Source organism: Geospiza fortis, unplaced genomic scaffold (assembly GCF_000277835.1).
Source record: "Geospiza fortis unplaced genomic scaffold, GeoFor_1.0 scaffold325, whole genome shotgun sequence".
Lineage (NCBI taxonomy): Eukaryota > Metazoa > Chordata > Aves > Passeriformes > Thraupidae > Geospiza > Geospiza fortis.
Genome location: NW_005054427.1, coordinates 838,665 through 844,664, shown reverse-complemented (window position 1 = coordinate 844,664; position 6,000 = coordinate 838,665). Strand labels below are relative to the sequence as shown.

The 6,000-nt window shown below is 40.5% G+C and overlaps 1 protein-coding gene across 4 annotated transcripts in view; it reads right to left on the bottom strand.

The window, feature by feature from the left end:
• AOPEP (aminopeptidase O (putative)) overlaps positions 1-6,000 on the bottom strand; it is a 184,684-nt gene that overhangs the window by 77,138 nt on the left and 101,546 nt on the right. The gene's annotated exons all lie outside the window — the stretch shown is intronic.

Below are 6,000 nucleotides of genomic sequence, written 5' to 3'. Positions count from 1 at the left end.
CTCGGCCCGGCCACACTCGCTCCGCCCCGCCCCGCAGGTGCGGAGCCCGGCCCGGCCAGTGGCAATGCTGCTGCCAACCCGCGCTGCCTTCGACAGCGTCGCCAACGGCACGGCCATTCATAACCTCCACATCCATGCTCATCACGGTTTGCAGCCTAATTATTAGCGATACGCTCTCTCTTCGAGACCCTCACTATAGAAGCCGCTTCCCTATGACCCCTCCTATAAACATGCTCTGTCACAGGTCTTTACGGACAGATGAATGGCCTAGTGGGGATAGTTCAAGAAAGCATCAGCACCACTAACTGCTTCAACACTGGCCTTGCTCTCGCCTCCAGAATCCAACTACTAAACTACCTTGGAGGGTCTGAAATGCACAGTAAAAGAAAGATCCAAAGCAGCTGTGTAGGTATATTGCGCCACAGCAAGCCCTTTATCGAGGCCTTGGCTAAAGGCTTTATTTATTCAACAAGATGCCGTGAGCAGGTAATTAAATTTAGGCATAGGACTTCAGGTATTCTTGCACCCTCAGAAAAGTATATTCAAACTCCAGCATGTTGGGAGATACTTATGTTAACCGTGCAAAATCCAAATACTATTAAATCCTAAATTAGGATTTTATCAAGTGCTTTTGTGTTTATATTTAAAAAACAAGAGGCAGTAAAGGATAGAGTGCATAATACTTGTTATAGTTAAAATGATATTACAAAAGTCAGTATTTAAAAAATTGTTGATACTCTTTTGAAAATTATTTATGCTCTTATACTACATATTGCTATAATCTCTGAAAGCTTTGAAAGGAAATCTGTGCTCTAGCAAAAATATAGGGCACATTGAAGTATGTGTGTAAGCAAACCCTCAATACGTAGAATTAGATGTACTTCGTACAGATAAGTAAATAAAGGTAGATCCAGCAAGTGTGTATTAAATCTTGAGACTATCCTTTCATCACTTGAAAAAAAATCTCTCCTAGCCTTTTTGTTTTACTGCCACAACATCCTTCTTTCAAGATCAAAAGCTTTAGATCAAAGCTGAGATCAAACTCAATGCTTTAAATAAAAGCAACTTCACTATGAAGCATTAAACAAAGAACTTTTTAACAGAGATATCACAATAGAAAATCTTACTGTAGTTTTTTATTTCACACTTACAACAGGTCTACTTGAAACAAGTATAAACAACATGTTTTTATTTTGTAAAGCCACAACAGATTTTTCTACTAAATGTAATTCTGAAAATGCCTACAAATTGACTCTTGAACCGAGTGTATTTAAATGAAGAAAGAAGAAGAGAACATAGTTCAAGGGCAGTGAACAAAAAATTATGTTAATGGCAAACACAAATTGATGGAACTGCTTAAACAATATTTCCTTGGATCAGTTAACAGATTAGACTGTGCATTCCCACAGAAGTAGTTATAGGAAACACTGGACCATAGAAACAATGAAACATATTTATACTTTAAGTGCTTTAAAGAATTGCACTTCCTTTCCTGTCAAATGCTTTGAAAAAACTAGGGGGAAAAAGGTTACAAGAGACATTGATTTTCAGACCTGCAGATTCTGAGGCTGATTTGGGATGAAAATCCACAACACACAAACATACCGTGTGTACAAACTCAGAGAGGTCTCCTGTTTTCTTGTTAGTAGTTGCATAGCAGTGAAGGAAATTCAAGAGGAGTTGTTACTGACTTTTTATGGTAATGTACTTTGTGTAGCCAACATCTGGGAATCCCTGGTGCTGATTGCTGTGCGCATCTTAACTTGAACATTCACCTACAAGACAGCACTGCAGTGTAAGGTAAGAGCCAACTTGCCCATACAGATAGCCTGCAGAAAACAAAAAGCAGTGGCAGAAATAGGGTGGGCCTAACAAGTGGTGGTCACAGCATACTGGCAGTGTCTCTTATCAGTCCACTCTTATCTCTGCTTATTGATGTGTCAATAAGATTTAGTTCATAACCAGAGCAGGAAATTTGCTGGGAGGGGGAGAGAACAGGGAAGAGGGAGAGGAGTTAGAGGAAAAGAAAAGGGGAACTGTGAAAGAAGAGGGAACAAGGCAAAGAAAAGGAGAGGAGGAAGGATGTTTTAAGAACATTTTGTCTCCTACTGTATCCCTCCATACTTGAAAAACTTACTTACACCAGATAAAAGGGTGATGTCACACCCAATTTAAAATGGGAATGACTACATTACCCTTTATCAACAGTCCTATTTGCTATCCATGACACTGGCTGTCATACTTGAATCACTTAACAATAGAAATTTAGAAATTACTCCGTCCTGCATGTCCTTCTTGGGAAGACTGTCTTTCAGAGACTGCTAATGGATCTGTCCTATACAACAGATACGATGGGGAACAACCAGTTATACATGTCAAATCATGTTAGGATCCCTCATTCTTGCAGCAGCAGGATTAAATAGAACTGAATTTTGAAAATATGGGGGAGGAGGTAGCACTTTCTACAAATTGGGTAAATACAGACCAAATATGCTGGACTTGGGCAATGATTTACACCGGCTCTTACTTAAGTCAGACCAGATCCCAAGTTTACAATGAACATGTAGAAGGATACATAGCCTAGAAAACAAGAGAATATTTTTGCAGCAAACACCTCTTGCATTTTACATTGAAACAAACTGTTTTTAAATTGTTCTGGCTGTGATGGCTACTAATGGTATTTCATAACTCAGTGAAAAACTATAATCATGAACTTTGCATAGGTTGCCTGTAACTTCAACTCCTCTGTGCTACTCTTATGCAAAAACAACCAGTACTGATAAAATAAGAAGGTAGTTTTACCTAAGGTGAACATTGAATCTATGCCATTTTGTTGGCTTTCTAACAGCCCTCAGATACTGGAAGGCAAAAAGAAAAAATGGAAAATGCGGGAATAAAAATCTTTACTGTAAATGAAAGAGCTCCTGCAAAGTAGAGAAAATTGACAACCAATGCAGTCAAGTCATTTTCCAACCTCTCATTTCTAGAATCTAAATTACTGAATTTTACATCACACATATAACCTCAACATTTGTATATTTATATCTACATAGACACCAGCAAATACAGAGAGAAATAATTTTCTCCTACAAAATATACCTAACTTCACCAGTACACAAATTGCAGTTTTGTACTTTTCTACACATTTCCATTGAACAGAAAACAAAATACAGATTCCCCCCACCAGTTTCATTCTACCACACTAGAATAGCACAGACTACTTTCTCAGACATCAGAAAAAGATAATTTAAAGGCAAATAAAGAGGATCATTTATAGGGGGGAAAAAGGACAGTAGTTTAAATTAGGAAATTAGTTTACTTGTAAACTAAGAATACATGTTCTCAGAATAATCTGTGTAACCTGATCTTTTGTTAAAAAAGAAAATACAGAAAAGTATTTTATTTGGTAGCTCACTGGCTGATTAAGTATTGCTTGAAACATTTGACTGGGAAACAATTGCAAGGATTTTAAAACATTACTGCTACAAGGACTTTGCAGACAGACTAAGGAGGCAGTGGGTTACATCTGAAAATAACAAGATGGCTGGTGCATTCACATTGCAAGAGTACCACAGCACCACATAAAAATTACTGAAAAAGAAATCCAGCCCTAAATGTGCTCCTGTTAGAATGGCAGGTTCTCCAACTGATTCTGTGCAGTCTTCATGCATACAGCTTTATCCACTGAATTGAAAAATCAAGTTTTTCTGACATTATCAATTTTTTAGGAAAGATGCTAATTTATATTGGTATCATAAATCTAAACGTTGTAAATCTAAGTGTGCTGGTATAAACACAGATCAGCATGCTGTGTCTGGTATTTTTCAATGTAACATCCCTCCAGAGAAATTCCATTCAAGTCAAACTTGCTCCTCCTGAAGCTATCTCTACCTCTAAGAGACAAAAACCTGTTGAAACAATAACTTTGAGGATGTACTTTCAGTACACTGCAACGTGATTTAATATATTGTGGCGGGAATAGTTTTTTTGAGTGGTTATGCAAATATTTCCTTCATATACACCTTGGCAACTCTGCTTCGTGAAGAGAGTTCCTTGGTACAGATGAATCACTGTAACCACTTATTTAGTTGCATGATCTGATTCATAATCTGATAAAGAAAATATCTCTGACCACATGAACACGGGATCTCTAAATAATAGGCTTATTACTTGTTACTAAATAATCTTATATAACATGTAAAAGAAATAATTAATGTATCAAATTATATTATCTAGAATATGATAATATTTTCAGGGTGTGTTAAAATGCTCTTTTTTAAAAAAATCCGCTCCTGATTTCACCAGGTGCTCTCACTACTATGCAGATGTCTCAAGCAAGTTAGAGAGGCAATGTCCCATGCCTAACTAGTATGGGAACAGAGTCTCTGCTATTGGCAGCAAGCACCTCCCAGCTCAAGAGAGAATACACACCATGAGGTAACTTGTGGTTTTACCTGAATTACCTCAGAGAACACATGAGGAAGTGGGATGGAAAGCCCACCTCTGCACTAGTAGCACAGGTATGTAAGCTGAAAGGAAGAACAGGTAGCACAGGAAGTTCTTCAAGGATAAATGCCACTCCAGTTTCCAATGGCCAAATCCTTCCTCAGACAGAATAGAAAGGTTGGTGTTACTTCTGGTCCTCTTGAAGGGACCTCAGTTTATATTTACAAGAAGTGAGCAATGAGAGCCATGACCAGGACTAGAGGGGCCCTGACTCCAGCCAGGTAGTTGAAAGGGACAATCAGATCTCTTGGACTGTGAGGATCCCGTGCCCTGGCACATCAGACATGCAAGGGTATAAAGCTTTAGTTGACACCAGAGCACAGTGTACTCGCATGCCATGGAGATGTGTAGGGACAGCATCCATCTCTGTTTCTGGGGTGACAAGGGAATCCCAACAGCTGACTGCACTGGAAGCTGGAGTAAGCCTGGCTGGGAATGATTGTGACTAGCCCAGAAGCTGCATGGATCCTTGGCATAGATTACCTCAGGAGACAGTTTTTCAAGGACCCAAAAGGTCATTGTTAGGCTTTTGGAATAGCTGCTATGGAGACAGAGGAAATTAGACAGCTGAATACCTTGCCTGGTCTCTCAGAGGACCCTTCTGCTGTGGGGCTGGTGAGGGTCAAAGAACAACAGGTATGATCGCTACCACATCACTGCACTGTCAGCAAAACTGCACAGCTGGGACTCTGTGGTCCCCAGCCATGAGGTGATTTATGTGATGGAGACCCAGGGAGTGGCCAGCCAGCCTTGCTCACCCTTTAACAGCCCTATATGGCCAGTGTGTAAGTTCAGTGGAGAATGGAAACTGACAGTGGACTGTCAAGGCCTGCATGAAGCCACACCACCTCTGAGTGCTGCTGTGCTGGACATGCTGGAACTTCAGTGTGGACTGGAGTCCAAGGCAGCAAAGTGGTGCCACCATTGACACCTCTAATCTGCTTTTCTCCATTCCTTTAGCAGCAGAGCTTTAGTCAGGCCACAGTTTGATTTCCGCTGGAGGGCTGTGCGCTTGGAATCAACTGCCCCAGGGGCAGAAACACAGCCCCACCATTTGCCATGGATTGATCCAGACTACACTGGAAAAGGGTGAGGCTCCAGAACACTTGCAGTACATTGATGGCATCACAGTATGGGGCAGCACAGCAGAGGAAGTTTTTGAGAAAGGGGCAAAGATTTTGCTATAAAGCAAAGTAAGGTCAAGGGATCTGCGCAGAAAATTCAGTATTTAGGAATAAAATGGCAAGATGTACATCATTAGAGTCCAACAGACATGGTTAGCAAAGTAGCAGCTATGTCTCTGTCCTGGGTAACCCAAAATGTTACTGTATTCCATACCTCTCTGTGCCAAAAAACCATTACTGTCTCTATAGGATCCTGTGGCTGGCAAACAGAATGACAGGGCAGGAGCTAGGGGCTAGGGTTGTCCCAGGACTTTTAAAAGTCACGGTACCCAGGCAGAATCTCACTCTTGCCTGTCTCTGGCCGCTTAGC